Source organism: Lucilia sericata, unplaced genomic scaffold (genome assembly GCF_015586225.1).
Source record: "Lucilia sericata isolate MDLA Ls3-8-SP2 unplaced genomic scaffold, ASM1558622v1 Contig001711F_arrow, whole genome shotgun sequence".
Taxonomy (NCBI): domain Eukaryota; kingdom Metazoa; phylum Arthropoda; class Insecta; order Diptera; family Calliphoridae; genus Lucilia; species Lucilia sericata.
Window position 1 is genome coordinate 35,157 of NW_023995618.1, and position 18,864 is coordinate 54,020.

An 18,864-nucleotide genomic window follows, 5' to 3' on the forward strand; every position below is an offset into this window, starting at 1 on the left:
TAAACTTGGTTGCCTACACTCAGGAATAAAGGGCAATAAGGCTGGATGGATGGATTGGCTCGATGGTTAGCAGGTTTCATGGTTTTGTTGGCTGACTGGCTATTTAACCATGGCGTAAAAATATGTTGTTGTTGGATTTTTTTTGTATAGAAACAACATTTATTTTGTAACCTGCTACAGCTGGTTATTTTGTTGTTCCCTTTTTGTTTATATACTAAAAAACATGTACATCAAACAACAACAGCAACAACTACCATGAGGAGCGTAGAAAAAAATATCAGAGAAAAATTATTTGCGCAACTAATTAAAACTGAAGTTTCCGCCGTATTTGTATGCAGAGGAATTTCCCTAGAAAATGTTTACAAATTCAACAGACATAAATAGTTAAAGGGCGTGATAGGGGGGAGGGAAGGTTTTCCAAAAAACCAAAACTGAACTCTGAAATGTTATAAAATTACGAGTATGTATATGAATTCCCGTTAACATACATATAAAAATAACATGCTCATTATAATTTAAACGTAAAGCGATAATAAGGCAATTAATATACAAACAAATATTCATATGTTTTAAAGCATGCACAAACATGCTTACACAGAAAGCTGTTATACAATTTTGCATGTTTGTGATGTAAGAGAATTATTTTAAAATTTTTATAAAATAAAAAAACAACAACCAGCAGCGTTGTTTCTTTGCAAAATAATTTTGTTCGAGAAAATTAAACATTTAAAAAAACTGAATTTACAACCCATATTTTTAGGTTGCTTAATGGTGGCATATTTTTAGGAAGTTAACATATTTTTTTTAGTCAAGATTGTAGATTTTTACCTAGTCTATAATCTGGACTAAAGTCTCGACAATAGTCTGAACTATAGTATTAGCTATGTATGGACTACTATATGATCTAGTCTGTTGCTTCGACTATAGTCTAGCTTGCAACTATAGACTAGACTAGAGACTAGACAAGAGACTAGCTTAGAGACTAGACTAGACACTAGACTAGAGACTAGACTTTAGACTAGACTATAGACTAGACTATAGACTAGACTATAGACTAGACTATAGACTAGACTATAAACTAGACTATAGACTAGACTATAGACTAGACTATAGACTAGACTATATACTAGACTATAGACTAGACTATAGACTAGAGACTAGATTATAGACTAGACTATAGACTAGATTATAGACTAGACTATTGACTAGGCTATAGACTAGACTATAAACTACACTATAGACTACACTATAGACTAGACTATAGACTAGACTATAGACTAGACTATAGACTAGACTATAGACTAGACTATAGACTAGACTATAGACTAGACTATAGACTAGACTATAGACTAGGACTATAGACTAGACTATAGACTAGACTATAGACTAGACTATTGACTAGGCTATAGACTAGACTATAGACTAGACTATAGACTAGACTATAGACTAGACTATAAACTACACTATAGACTACACTATAGACTAGACTATAGACTAGACTATAGACTAGACTATAGACTAGACTATAGACTAGACTATAGACTAGACTATAGACTAGACTATAGACTAGACTATAGACTAGACTATAGACTAGACTATAGACTAGACTATAGACTAGACTATAGACTAGACTATAGACTAGACTAGACTAGACTAGACTATAGACTAGACTATAGACTAGACTATAGACTAGGACTATAGACTAGACTATAGACTAGACTATAGACTAGACTATAGACTAGACTATAGACTAGACTATAGACTAGACTATAGACTAGACTATAGACTAGACTATAGACTAGACTATAGACTAGACTATAGACTAGACTATAGACTAGACTATAGACTAGACTATAGACTAGACTATAGACTAGACTATAGACTAGACTATAGACTAGACTATAGACTAGACTATAGACTAGACTATAGACTAGACTATAGACTAGACTATAGACTAGACTATAGACTAGACTATAGACTAGACTATAGACTAGGACTATAGACTAGACTATAGACTAGACTATAGACTAGACTATAGACTAGACTATAGACTAGACTATAGACTAGACTATAGACTAGACTATAGACTAGGACTATAGACTAGACTATAGACTAGACTATAGGACTATGACTAGACTATAGACTAGACTATAGACTAGACTATAGACTAGACTATAGATAGACTAGACTAGACTATAGACTAGACTATAGACTAGACTATAGGCTAGACTATAGCTAGACTATAGACTAGACTATAGACTAGACTACTATAGACTAGAATATAGACTAGACTATTGATTAGACTATAGACTAGGCAATAGATTAGATTATAGACTAGACTATAGACTATATTGTCAGTCAGATATACTCTACTTTATATGGTGGACTAATATAGGCTGGACTATAGTTTATAGTCTGAGCTATAGTCTAGTCTATAGTCTGGACGATAGTATAATCTTGACTGTACCCCAGTGTAGTCTGGACTATACTCTAGTCTATAGTTTAAACTATAGTCTAGTCGGTAACTTGGATTATAGACTAAACCAACGTCTAGTCTATAGTCTGGACTGTAGACTAGTTTGGTGACTGAATTTTTATTAGGGAAATACATATTCTATTACATACTGTAGAAACTACCCCCTAAACTCTGCTTACCCCAGTCTCCTATTAAGCATTAGAATCCGTAAAAACTTCAGTCATTAAAAAATATAGACAAAAAACGAAAAGATCTGAAGAATGTTTAGTGCCTCACAGGCACTAGATACGAAGACATCAAAGTAATTATCTTCAATCACAAACAACTGCAATTATTTTGACATTTCATTTTACTCCCTTTACTTTTAAAACTGACATTTTGGCATGATTTTTCTATTTGTCTATAATCCTTTTTCCACCAACTAAATACAGTTCGAAAAAAATAATGAAAAAAAGGGGAGCAAAAAGCACGAAGAAAACGTCAAATCAAACAATTGCCAAACTAAAAACTGCAATGCGCCATAGAGTTTAGACGGAAAATAGCAAAAAAAAACCTAAAGAAAAATCTAACAACCCACATATTTTTATTACTGACATTTTTACTCTCTGAAAGAACCTACCAACACAAGTGATACGAAAAAATTACTATAATTTTCTTAAGTTAAGAAAAAAAGAAACATTATGAAGGGAAAAAACTAGCAAAAACAGACAATTGTTGTATGCGACTGAATATAAATGTCAAAATGGACTTTTACGTTCTACATAAATGTTGCAAGAAGCCTCATTTCTATAGAAGTTTTTTCCTGTTTTATTTTTAGTAGTTTTACTGTTGTCTTCCTTTCGCTTCGTTTGTCAGTGTTAAGCTTTATAATCTGCTTAGGTTAAAATGCAACCAGTTAAAGGCTGTCAAATGTTTGACAATTGTTTTCAAACATTAAAACAAAAAAACTTAAATACACACAAGTACAAGAAGAAGTACGGCATAGCAATTAAAATGTTCTAAAAGGATTTTAACTAAATGTTCTATTTTCCTTTTTTTTTCGACAACAGAAACTTCATTTAAAATGTCAAGCATTTGTAAACAGTTATTAAAAAACAAGTAAAGTATAATTTAGGGCGCAAAAGGAGCATATGTCAAAATCGTTTTTGATATAAACTAAACATCAACTGAAATAATTATGAACATGATTTAAAGCAGCTATTAAAAATAAATGACTTTAGTTAGACTATAGACTAGTTTATAGAATAGACTAGACTATAGACAAAACTATAGACTGGACTATAGACTAGGCTATAGACAAGCCTATAGACAAGACTATAGACTAGACTATAGGCTAGATTATAGACTAGACTAGACTATAGACTAGACTAGACTATAGACTAGACTATAGACTAGACTAGACTATAGACTAGACTATAGACTAGACTACAGACTAGACTATAGACTAGACTATAGACGAGACTATAGACTAGACTATAGACTAGACTATAGACTATAGACTAGACTATAGACTAGACTACAGACTAGACTATAGACTAGACTATAGACGAGACTATAGACTAGACTATAGACTAGACTATAGACTAGACTATAGACTAGACTATAGACTAGACTATAGACTAGACTATAGACTAGACTATAGACTAGACTATAGACTAGACTATAGACTAGACTATAGACTAGACTATAGACTAGACTATAGACTAGACTATAGACTAGACTATAGACTAGACTATAGACTAGTCTATAGTCTAGTATATATAGACTATAGACTAGACTATAGACTAGACTATAGACTAGACTATAGACTAGACTATAGACTAGACTATAGACTAGACTATAGACTAGACTATAGACAAGACTATAGACTAGACTATAGACTAGACTATAGACTAGACTATAGACTAGACTATAGACTAGACTATAGACTAGACTATAGACTAGACTATAGACTAGACTATAGACTAGACTATAGACTAGACTATAGACTAGACTAGACTATAGACTAGACTAGAGACTAGACTATAGACTAGACTATAGACTAGACTATAGACTAGACTATAGACTAGACTATAGACTAGACTATAGACTAGACTATAGACTAGACTATAGACTAGACTATAGACTAGACTATAGACTAGACTATAGACTAGACTATAGACTAGACTATAGACTAGACTATAGACTAGACTATAGACTAGACTATAGACTAGACTATAGACTAGACTATAGACTAGACTATAGACTAGACTATAGACTAGACTATAGACTAGACTATAGACTAGACTACAGACTAGACTATAGACTAGACTATAGACTAGACTATAGACTAGACTATAGACTAGACTATAGACTAGACTATAGACTAGACTATAGACTAGACTATAGACTAGACTATAGACTAGACTATAGACTAGACTATAGACTAGACTATAGACTAGACTATAGACTAGACTATAGACTAGACTATAGACTAGACTATACTAGACTATAGACTAGACTATAGACTAGACTATAGACTAGACTATAGACTAGACTATAGACTAGACTATAGACTAGACTATAGATTAGACTATAGACTAGACTATAGACTAGACTATAGACTAGACTATAGACTAGACTATAGACTAGACTATAGACTAGACTATAGACTAGACTATAGACTAGACTATAGACTAGACTATAGACTAGACTATAGACTAGACTATAGACTAGACTATAGACTAGACTATAGACTAGACTATAGACTAGACTATAGACTAGACTATAGACTAGACTATAGACTAGACTATAGACTAGACTATAGACTAGACTATAGACTAGACTATAGACTAGACTATAGACCAGACTATAGACTAGACTATAGACTAGACTATAGACTAGACTATAGACTAGACTATAGACTAGACTATAGACTAGACTATAGACTAGACTATAGACTAGACTATAGACTAGACTATAGACTAGACTATAGACTACTAGACTATAGACTAGACTATAGACTAGACTATAGACTAGACTATAGACTAGACTATAGACTAGACTATAGACTAGACTATAGACTAGACTATAGACTAGACTATAGACTAGACTATAGACTAGACTATAGACTAGACTATAGACTAGACTATAGACTAGACTATAGACTAGACTATAGACTAGACTATAGACTAGACTATAGACTAGACTATAGACTAGACTATAGACTAGACTATAGACTAGACTATAGACTAGACTATAGACTAGACTATAGACTAGACTATAGACTAGACTATAGACTAGACTATAGACTGGACTATAGACTAGACTATAGACTAGACTATAGACTAGACTATAGACTAGACTATAGACTAGACTATAGACTAGACTATAGACTAGACTATAGACTAGACTATAGACTAGACTATAGACTAGACTATAGACTAGACTATAGACTAGACTATAGACTAGACTATAGACTAGACTATAGACTAGACTATAGACTAGACTATAGACTAGACTATAGACTAGACTATAGACTAGACTATAGACTAGACTATAGACTAGACTATAGACTAGACTATAGACTAATAGACTAGACTATAGACTAGACTATAGACTAGACTATAGACTAGACTATAGACTAGACTATAGACTAGACTATAGACTAGACTATAGACTAGACTAGACTAGACTATAGACTAGACTATAGACTAGACTATAGACTAGACTATAGACTAGACTATAGACTAGACTATAGACTAGACTATAGACTAGACTATAGACTAGACTATAGACTAGACTATAGACTAGACTATAGACTAGACTATAGACTAGACTAGACTAGACTATAGACTAGACTATAGACTAGACTATAGACTAGACTATAGACTAGACTATAGACTAGACTATAGACTAGACTATAGACTAGACTATAGACTAGACTATAGACTAGACTAGACTATAGACTAGACTAGACTAGACTAGACTAGACTAGACTAGACTAGACTAGACTAGACTAGACTAGACTAGACTAGACTAGACTAGACTAGACTACTAGACTAGACTAGACTATAGACTAGACTAGACTATAGACTAGACTAGACTATAGACTAGACTATAGACTAGACTATAGACTAGACTAGACTATAGACCAGACTATATACTAGTCTATAGTGTCTGCTATTTATACAAAAATATCATTCAGTTTTCTTCGAAAATCTCACAAGTTCCTAAACTTTAATATTTGTCACATTGAACACTATAAGTATTTCTGCTTTTAACCACAACATTCCCGGAAAAATCAAACAGAATAGTAACAATAAACCCAACTATTGTTCCGTTTTGTAATGTGAATTACAATGGCATAATTGAATTAAATTCTCATAAGGATATTAACTTGTTTTCTATGTATTGTATGCTTGTTCAATTGTATTTGTGTTTCTAATAGAGGAATAGAGTCTAAATGAAAAGCTGCCACTACAAAGGGCGTATAAATGTATATAATGTATAAACGAGAAACATTGCAAAAGCTAAATACTGTGGGTTACAAACAACATTTTATCCTTAAGCATTTTACAAAATGACCGCCACCACACCATCACCAACCAAACATACAGCAAACAGCATTTGTTGTGTTTATAGGCATTTTTGTATAAAGATTTACGAAATGTGAAGGATATTCTATATTCATGCTTAGAATGTGATATAAACTGGAAATTGAAGATGGGAAATATAAAAAGAGACAAGTACTTAAACCATGAACTAGAATTGAAAAAGCTTCTAAGTACATACTTCCGTTTACAATAGCTTTTCAGGAAAAGATAATTCTTATTCACAGGTTAATGAAACCCATTAGAAGTTTTTTATTTAAATAGATTATAGTTCAGTTTATAAGATTAGATTATACCACAGGTTATGGACTAGATTAGAGCAGAAATTACATTCAAACCAGACCATACTATAGTCTAGACTATAGATCAGATTAGAGAAAATATTATAGACCAGACTATAGTCCAGACTATAGACCAGACTATAGACCAAATTATAGTTCAGACTATAGACCAGACTGTAGTAAAGGATAGACCTGACTATAGACCAGATTATGCACCAGATTATAGACCAGACTGCAGACTGGATTAAAGAGCAAAGTATAGTCCTGAATAAAGACTTGATTATAGACCAGACTATAGGCTAGACTATACCCAGACTACAGACCGGATTATAGACCAGACTATAGTCCAGACTATAGACCAGACTATAGACCAGACTATAGACCAGACTATAGTCCAGACTATAGTCCAGACTATAGACCAGACTATAGTCCAGACTATAGACCAGACTATAGTCCAGACTATAGACCAGACTATAGACCAGACTATAGACCAGACTATAGACCAGACTATAGACCAGATTATAGACCAGACTATAGACCAGACTATAGACCAGACTATAGACCAGACTATAGACCAGACTATAGTCCAGACTATAGACCAGACTATAGACCAGACTATAGACCAGACTATAGACCAGACTATAGTCCAGACTATAGACCAGACTATAGTCCAGACTATAGACCAGACTATAGTCTAGACTATAGACCAGACTATAGTCCAGACTATAGACCAGACTATAGTCCAGACTATAGACCAGACTATAGTCCAGACTATAGACCAGACTGTAGTCCAGACTATAGACCAGACTATAGTCCAGACTATAGACCAGACTGTAGTCCAGACTATAGACCAGACTATAGTCCAGACTATAGACCAGACTATATTCCAGACTATAGTCCAGACTATAGACCAGACTATAGTCCAGAATATAGTCCAGACTATAGACCAGACTATAGTCCAGACTATAGACCAGACTATAGTCCAGACTATAGTCCAGACTATAGTCCAGACTATAGTTCAGACTATAGTCCAGACTATAGTTCAGACTATAGTCCAGACTATAGTTCAGACTATAGTCCAGACTATAGTTCAGACTATAGTCCAGACTATAGTTCAGACTATAGTCCAGACTATAGTTCAGACTATAGTCCAGACTATAGTTCAGACTATAGTCCAGACTATAGTTCAGACTATAGTCCAGACTATAGACCAGACTATAGTCCAGACTATAGACCAGACTATAGTCCAGACTATAGACCAGACTATAGTCCAGACTATAGACCAGACTATAGTCCAGACTATAGACCAGACTATAGTCCTGACTATAGACCAGACTATAGTCCTGACTATAGACCAGACTATAGTCCAGACTATAGACCAGACTATAGTCCAGACTATAGTCCAGACTATAGACCAGACTATAGTCCAGACTATAGACCAGATTATAGACCAGACTATAGTCCAGACTACAGTCCAGGCTATATTCCAGACTATAGTCCAGACTATATTCCAGACTATAGGCCAGACTATATTCCAGACTATAGTCCGGACTATAATCCAGACTATAATTCAGACTATAGTCCAGACTTTAATCCAGACTATAATCCTGACTATAGTCCAGACTATAATCCAGAATATAGTCCAGACTATAATGCAGAATATAGTCCAGACTATAATCCAGAATATAGTCCAGACTATAATCCAGAATATAGTCCAGACTGTAATCCAGACTATAGTCCATACTATAGACTGGACTATAGATCGAACTATAGATCGGACTATAGATCGGACAATATAGATCAAACTATGGACTGAACTATATTCCAGAGTTAAGTCAGACTCTAGTGCTTTTTGCAGAACAGACTATAGCCATGACTTTAGTCCAGACTATAGATCAGATTATAGTCCCGACTGGACTCCTTGTTTGTTTTCAACACTACTCTAGTATATCTCAACTGTGACACACATACTACTCTGTACATTTACAATGACAGTTAACTTTAGTTGTAACTGTTAGAGACACGCATTGATTCATTTTCATTTCCTTTAATTTTTCATTTGCTGTTAATCTTCTCTAAATATGTATATTGTTGTGGGTGTATAGGAATTTCTTTGCCTTCTACACATCTCCTCTCTCCTTTTCCACCATAAAATGATTGTTTGAAAATGTTAGTAATTTAGTAGTAGTAGTTGTAGTAGACATGTAATATGATGACAATGACCGGAAACCAAATTCCTACAGGGAAGAAAACTAAGCGTAAATATACAATGGACTCTCATGTAACTTGTAACTCATACATTTATATATTAAATCATATCTGTGTTAGTTAAAAAAATCCCAACAGTTTTACTAGAAGTCTTTATATTTCTTTTTTCCGTAATATTCTCTGTTGTGGAACCAAGAGTTTGCTACAACCACCTCGAACTGCAGGTCTGTTGCTTCTTTATTCCAATCTCAGCACAAAATACAATGAGAAACGGTTACAGGCAATTTTTCTTTCATTCATTTAATGTATTTATTTTCTGTAGATATTCTCTCTTCAACTATGGACCAGTAAGTAGTAAAATGTTTAATACATTACTCATTAAGTATTAAACAGTCGATCCTGCTGTGTTTGTTGTCTAACGGTGGGCGCTCTGTAGGCTGTGTTTATGTGTTAACGTTAATGACATTCATTTAGTGAAACACGTTAGGCATAACAATTATGGTCCAGTGATTATTTATGGGCTTTATTTCTTGCGCTTTGTGTTTTGTCTTTAGTACTTTGGCACAAAAGAGATGACAAACACAAACAAATAAATCACAACATCCTAGCAAATATACAACTTTTTTTTCTTGGAGGAAACTTAAAATGAGAAATAGTATTGTTATTGTATGATCTTAAGTGCTTTAAATTTGATGGAAGGAGCAGGTTACTATGTTAATGGGAATTTTTTTCTTTTACTTTATTTTTTAATAAATCTTATAAATCAAAATTTTAGTCTTTAATTTGGATAAAGCTCTTTTACTTAATGGAACAATTCTCACATGCAGCAAAACCAGTTTGTCAAAAAAAATTAAATTTTTAGTGAAATATTAGATTTTTAGTAAAAAATACATTTTTTAGTAAAAAAATCTGATTATAGTAAAAAATCTGTTTTTTAGTGAAAAATCAGATTTTTAATGAAAAATCAGATTTTTAGTGAAAAATCTGATTTTAAGTGAAAAATCTGATTTTAAGTGAAAATTTTGATTTTTAATGAAAAATTTGATTTTTAGTGAAAAATTTGATTTTTAGTGAAAAATCAGATTTTTAGTGAAAAATCAGATTTTTAGTGAAAAATCAGATTTTTAGTGAAAAATCAGATTTTTAATGAAAAATCAGATTTTTAGTGAAAATCAGATTTTTAGTGAAAATCAGATTTTTAGTGAAAAATCAGATCTTTAGTGAAAAATCTGATTTTTAGTGAAAAATCAGATTTTTAGTGAAAAATCAGATTTTTAGTGAAAAGCCAAATTTTTAGTGTGAAATAAAATTTTTGCAGTTGAAAAACTAATTTTTAATGAAAAACCTGATTTAAAGTCTAAATACTAGACTGTAGTCTAAAAATAGAACCAGATATAGTTCAGATATAGAATACAGTCCAGAATATTGACTAGACTATGGTCAAATTATCGACTAAGCTACAGACTATAGTCGTGGCTATAATAGACCAGACCATAGCCTAGTCCAGTCGACTCTACTAGACTATAGTACAGACTATAGACTCGACTATAGTTAAGACTATAGACTAAACTATAGACTAAACTATTGACTAGACTATAGTCAAGACTAGACTATAATCAAGACTAGACTATAGTCAAGACTAAACTATAGTCAAGACTAGACTATAGTCAAGACTAGACTATAATCAAGACAGGGCTATAGTCAAGACTAAACTATAGTCAAGACAAGACTACAATCAAGACTATAGACAAGCCTATTGTCAAAACCATAGACTAGGCTATAGTTTTGACTATACACTAGGCTATAGTTTTGACTATAGACTAGGCTATAGTTAAGACTATAGATTAGACTCTAGCTAAGAATATAGACTAGAGCATAGTTTAGACTATAGACCAGAGTATAGTCCAGGCTATCGACTAAACTATAGACCAGATTATAGTCTAGACTATATACTAAATTATAGTCCACACTATAGACTATAAGCCAGACTATAGACTATACTGGTCAATAGTCTATTCTTTCTCATGTGCTATAGACCAGGCTATATTCCCGACTATAGACTAGACTATAGTCTGGACTATAGACTTGTCTATAGCCCATACTATAGACTAGACTATAGTCTGGACTATAGACTTGTCTATAGCCCATACTATAGACTAGACTATAGTCTGGACTATAGACTTGTCTATAGCCCATACTATAGACTAGACTATAGTCTTATAGTCTAGACTATAGAATAGGCTATAGACTAGTTTATAGTCCAGACTATAGTCTCTACTATAGGCTACACTATAGTCTAGATTATAGGTTAGACTTTAGACCAGACTATGGGCTAGACTATAGTCAGAATATAGCCTAAACTATATAGTCCAGCCTAAAGACTGTGCTATAGTGCCATGCCATGGAATAGACTATAGTGCAGTCTATAGACTATAGAATAGACTATAGACTAGACTGTAGGTCAGATAATAATTAGACTATATGTCAGACTTTAGACTAGGCTATTGTTCGTACTATAGATTAGACTATAGTCCAAACTATAGAAGATACTATATGCCAGACTATAGTCTAGACTATAGTCCAGTCTATAGACTAGACTAAATTCCATACGTTGGAATAGACTATATAGGCACCATAGACTAGACTATATGCCAGGCTAAATTTTAGACTGTAGTCAATACTATAGACTAGACAATTGACTAGACTATAAGTCAGCTAGACTTATATATAGATCTGAAATTAAAATAATGAAAGTTTTCTGCATTATCTCTCCAACAACAATCTAAAACTGTTGATTTGATTTAACAGTTTTATTAAACTTGACATTTTAGGATCTCACAGGCACCAAAGTAGAATTCCTTTGAAAGCCGTAAATATTGTCAGTTACACTTACAATTGACATTTTGCTGTCATTATCTACAACAGTAAGAATTCTTTTTGTAAATAAAAGGCATAATACAGGGGTGCAGAAAAGGAGTGTAAGAAATTTGTAGAAATTTTTTTCAATGAAACGTAAAGTAATGCAAGGACAAGACAGGCAAGACTTATGAATGAAAAAAGGTTCATATTTTTTGTTACTATAATTCTTAGAAATTCAATTAGACTTAAGAAAATACATAAATAGAAATAATACAGCATACTTAAAGGAGCTGCAAAGACGTAGAAAAAAATATAAATAAAATAAAAATAATGTGCATAATGTGCTTAAAATATATTTTTTCTAAATAAATATATTTTAGCATTTTTTAAGGAATTTTATTTCTTAAACATACAACAATAAAATGTAGCATACTTTAAGGTTTTTTATATTAAAGTATGTTTCTCGAAAGTAATACTTACATTCATACAAAAACATTATTATAGCAGTTTTCTGAGGGCCTTGCTTTTTTGCGAAATTGTTTCTTTATTTTTTTTTTAGAACGAACTGTACTTTGTGAACCATGTCAACCATGATTACATTTCATATAATGGCTTTGAAATAATAGCAGTTAGTCTGGTTTTTATAATATATTTCTGCAGCTTAAAATATATATAAAAATGCTGGTTGAATTATATTTTTTTCTAACAATTTTTTTTCCACCAGTAATTATTCATTTCATTTTTGTTTAACTAGATTGTTGAATTTACTTTTCATTTCAATGTTTTTGTTGCTGTTTTTCTAGTGTTTTCCCCCATTTGTCTATTTACAAAGGATCATTTTATTAAATTTGTTTTCATTTTCTTATTATTGTTTTCTTAGAATTATTTTGTTACATTTTTTTGTTAAATAAAAGGGTCAAAGTGAATGAAATGAAATTAAATAATATTTAGATGTATTGTGTATATAATAGCTTATGCTTCAGAAGTAAATTCCCAGCATTTACTGTTTGTCTAATAAATATATTTTGTTATTTTAAGAATATCAAAAAGTATCTTTTAAACACAAGAAAAAAAGACTACAGTATATTCTATAGCACATATAGTCTAAAGTTTGGAGTACAGTCTATGCTATAGTCTGCACTGTAGTTTGTTCTATTGTATAGATTATAGTCTTGTCTAAAGTCTTGACTATACTGTCTATAGTCTGGACTACAGTCTAGTCTATAGTATGGACTACATTCTAGTCTATAGTATGGACTACAGTCTATCTATAGTATGGATTAAAGTCCAGTCCATAGTCTTGACTATAATCTAGTCTTTAGTGTGGACAACAGTCTAGTTATATTCCGGACTAAAGTTTGGACACTATTCCGCACTATAGTGTATTCTGTAGTCTGGACGATATACGGACTTTAGTCTAGTCTATAGTCTAGCTATAGTCTAGTCTATAGTCTAGTCTATAGTCTAGTCTATAGTCTAGTTCTATAGTCTAGTCTAGTCTAGTCTAGTCTATAGTCTAGTCTCTAGTCTAGTCTATAGTCTAGTCTATAGTCTAGTCTATAGTCTAGTAGTCTATAGTCTAGTCTATAGTCTAGTCTATAGTCTAGTCCTATAGTCTCGTCTAGTAGTCTATAGTCTAGTTATAGTCTAGTCTATAGTCTAGTCTATAGTCTAGTCTATAGTCTAAGGCTAGTCTATAGTCTAGTCTATAGTCTAGTCTATAGTCTAGTCTATAGTCTAGTCTATAGTCTAGTCTATAGTCTAGTCTATAGTCTAGTCTATAGTCTAGTCTATAGTCTAGTCTATAGTCTAGTCTATAGTCTAGTCTATAGTCTAGTCTATAGTCTAGTCTATAGTCTAGTCTATAGTCTAGTCTATAGTCTAGTCTATAGTCTAGTCTATAGTCTAGTCTATAGTCTAGTCTATAGTCTAGTCTATAGTCTAGTCTATAGTCTAGTCTATAGTCTAGTCTATAGTCTAGTCTATAGTCTAGTCTATAGTCTAGTCTATAGTCTAGTCTATAGTCTAGTCTATAGTCTAGTCTATAGTCTAGTCTATAGTCTAGTCTATAGTCTAGACTATAGACTAGACTTTAGACTAGACTATAGACTAGACTATAGACTAGACTATAGACTAGACTATAGACTAGACTATAGACTAGACTATAGACTATTTGTCTATTTACAAAGGATCATTTTTTAAATTTGTTTTCATTTTCTTATTATTGTTTTCTTAGAATTATTTTGTTACATTTTTTGTTAAATAAAAGGGTCAAAGTGAATGAAATGAAATTAAATAATATTTAGATGTATTGTGTATATAATAGCTTATGCTTCAGAAGTAAATTCCCAGCATTTACTGTTTGTCTAATAAATATATTTTGTTATTTTAAGAATATCAAAAGTATCTTTTAAACACAAGAAAAAAAGACTACAGTATATTCTATAGCACATATAGTCTAAAGTTTGGAGTACAGTCTATGCTATAGTCTGCACTGTAGTTTGTTCTATTGTATAGATTATAGTCTTGTCTAAAGTCTTGACTATACTGTCTATAGTCTGGACTACAGTCTAGTCTATAGTATGGACTACATTCTAGTCTATAGTATGGACTACAGTCTATCTATAGTATGGATTAAAGTCCAGTCCATAGTCTTGACTATAATCTAGTCTTTAGTGTGGACAACAGTCTAGTTTATATTCCGGACTAAAGTTTGGACACTATTCCGCACTATAGTGTATTCTGTAGTCTGGACGATATACGGACTTTAGTCTAGTCTAGTCTAGTCTATAGTCTAGTCTATAGTCTAGTCTATAGTCTAGTCTAGTCTATAGTCTAGTCTATAGTCTAGTCTATAGTCTAGTCTATAGTCTAGTCTATAGTCTAGTCTATAGTCTAGTCTATAGTCTAGTCTATAGTCTAGTCTATAGTCTAGTCTATAGTCTAGTCTATAGTCTAGTCTATAGTCTAGTCTATAGTCTAGTCTATAGTCTAGTCTATAGTCTAGTCTATAGTCTAGTCTATAGTCTAGTCTATAGTCTAGTCTATAGTCTAGTCTATAGTCTAGTCTATAGTCTAGTCTATAGTCTAGTCTATAGTCTAGTCTATAGTCTAGTCTATAGTCTAGTCTATAGTCTAGTCTATAGTCTAGTCTATAGTCTAGTCTATAGTCTAGTCTATAGTCTAGTCTATAGTCTAGTCTATAGGTCTAGTCTATAGTCTAGTCTATAGTCTAGTCTATAGTCTAGTCTATAGTCTAGTCTATAGTCTAGTCTATAGTCTAGTCTATAGTCTAGTCTATTCTAGTCTATAGTCTAGTCTATAGTCTAGTCCTATAGTCTAGTCTATAGTCTAGTCTATAGTCTAGTCTATAGTCTAGTCTATAGTCTAGTCTATAGTCTAGTCTATAGTCTAGTCTATAGTCTAGTCTATAGTCTAGTCTATAGTCTAGTCTATAGTCTAGTCTATAGTCTAGTCTATAGTCTAGTCTATAGTCTAGTCTATAGTCTAGTCTATAGTCTAGTCTATAGTCTAGTCCCTATAGTCTAGTCTATAGTCTAGTCTATAGTCTAGTCTATAGTCTAGTCTATGTCTAGTCTATAGTCTAGTCTATAGTCCTAGTCTATAGTCTAGTCTATAGTCTAGTCTATAGTCTAGTCTATAGTCTAAGTCTATAGTCTAGTCTATAGTCTAAGTCTATAGTCTAGTCTATAGTCTAGTCTATAGTCTAGTCTATAGTCTAGTCATATAGTCTAGTCTATAGTCTATCTATAGTCTAGTCTATAGTCTAGTCTATAGTCTAGTCTATAGTCTAGTCTATAGTCTAGTCTATAGTCTAGTCTATATCCTAGTCTATAGTCTAGTCTAATAGTCTGTCTATAGTCTAGTCTATAGTCTAGTCTATAGTCTAGTCTATAGTCTATCTATAGTCTAGTATAGTCTAGTCTATAGTCTAGTCTTAGTCTAGTCTATAGTCTAGTCTATAGTCTAGTCTATAGTCTAGTCTATAGTCTAGTCTATAGTCGAGTCTATAGTCTAGTCTATAGTCTAGTCTATAGTCTAGTCTATAGTCTAGTCTATAGTCTAGTCTATAGTCTAGTCTATAGTCTAGTCTATAGTCTAGTCTATAGTCTAGTCTTAGTCTCGTCTATAGTCTAGTATAGTCTAGTCTATAGTCTAGTCTATAGTCTAGTCTATAGTCTAGTCTATAGTCTAGTCTATAGTCTAGTCTATAGTCTAGTCTATAGTCTAGTCTATAGTCTAGTCTATAGTCTAGTCTATAGTCTAGTCTATAGTCTAGTCTATAGTCTAGTCTATAGTCTAGTCATAGTCTAGTCTATAGTCTAGTCTATAGTCTAGTCTATAGTCTAGTCTATAGTCTAGTCTATAGTCTAGTCTATAGTCTAGTCTATAGTCTAGTCTAGTCTAGTCTAGTCTAGTCTATAGTCTAGTCTATAGTCTAGTCTAGTCTATAGTCTAGTCTATAGTCTAGTCTATAGTCTAGTCTATAGTCTAGTCTATAGTCTAGTCTATAGTCTAGTATAGTCTAGTCTATAAGTCTAGTCTATAGTCTAGTCTATAGTCTAGTCTATAGTTAGTCTATAGTCTAGTCTATAGTCTAGTCTAGTCTAGTCTATAGTCTAGTCTATAGTCTAGTCTATAGTCTAGTCTATAGTCTAGTCTATAGTCTAGTCTATAGTGTAGTCTATAGTGTAGTCTATAGTCTAGTCTATAGTCTAGTCTATAGTCTAGTCTATAGTCTAGTCTATAGTCTAGTCTATAGTCTAGTCTATAGTCTAGTCATAGTCTAGTCTATAGTCTAGTCTATAGTCTAGTCTATAGTCTATAGTCTAGTCTATAGTCTATAGTCTAGTCTATAGTCTAGTCTATAGTCTAGTCTATAGTCTAGTCTATAGTCTAGTCTATAGTCTAGTCTATAGTCTAGTCTATAGTCTAGTCTATAGTCTAGTCTATAGTCTAGTCTATAGTCTAGTCTATAGTCTAGTCTATAGTCTAGTCTATAGTCTAGTCTATAGTCTAGATAGTCTAGTCTATAGTCTAGTCTATAGTCTAGTCTATATTCTAGTCTATAGTCTAGTCTATAGTCTAGTCTAGTCTATAGTCGTCTATAGTCTAGTCTATAGTCTAGTCTAGTCTATAGTCTAGTCTAGTCTAGTCTAGTCTAGTCTAGTCTAGTAGTCTAGTCTAGTCTAGTCTAGTCTAGTCTAGTCTAGTCTATAGTCTAGTCTAGTCTAGTCTATAGTCTAGTCTAGTCTATAGTCTAGTCTAGTCTAGTCTATAGTCCTAGTCTAGTCTATAGTCTAGTCTAGTCTAGTCTAGTCTATAGTCTAGTCTATAGTCTAGTCTATAGTCTAGTCTATAGTCTAGTCTATAGTCTAGTCTAGTCTAGTCTAGTCTAGTCTAGTCTAGTCTAGTCTAGTCTATAGTCTAGTCTAGTCTAGTCTACAGTCTAGTCTAGTCTATAGTCTAGTCTAGTCTATAGTCTAGTCTAGTCTAGTCTATAGTCTAGTCTATAGTCTAGTCTATAGTCTAGTCTATAGTCTAGTCTAGTCTATATCTAGTCTATAGTCTAGTCTAGTATAGTATAGTTTAGTCTATAGTCTAGTCTAGTCTATAGTCTAGTCTATAGTCTAGTCTAGTCTATAGTCTAGTCTAGTCTAGTCTAGTCTGTCTATAGTCTAGTCTAGTCTAGTCTATAGTCTAGTCTAGTCTATAGTCTGGTCTATGTCTAGTCTAGTCTATAGTCTAGTCTAGTCTAAGTCTGGTCTATAGTCTAGTCTATAGTCTAGTCTATAGTCTAGTCTATAGTCTAGTCTATAGTCTAGTCTATAGTCTATCTATAGTCTAGTCTATAGTCTAGTCTATAGTCTAGTCTATAGTCTAGTCTATAGTCTAGTCTATGTCTAGTCTATAGTCTAGTCTATAGTCTAGTCTATAGTCTAGTCTATAGTCTAGTCTATAGTCTAGTCTATAGTCTAGTCTATAGTCTAGTCTATAGTCTAGTCTATGTCTAGTCTATAGTCTAGTCTATAGTCTAGTCTATAGTCTAGTCTATAGTCTAGTCTATAGTCTAGTCTATAGTCTAGTCTATAGTCTAGTCTATAGTCTAGTCTATAGTCTAGTCTATAGTCTAGTCTATAGTCTAGTCTATAGTCTAGTCTATAGTCTAGTCTATAGTCTAGTCTATAGTCTAGTCTATAGTCTAGTCTATAGTCTAGTCTATAGTCTAGTCTATAGTCTAGTCTATAGTCTAGTCTATAGTCTAGTCTATAGTCTAGTCTATAGTCTAGTCTATAGTCTAGTCTATAGTCTAGTCTAGTCTAGTCTATAGTCTAGTCTATAGTCTAGTCTATAGTCTAGTCTATAGTCTAGTCTAGTCTATAGTCTAGTCTAGTCTAGTCTATAGTCTAGTCTATAGTCTAGTCTA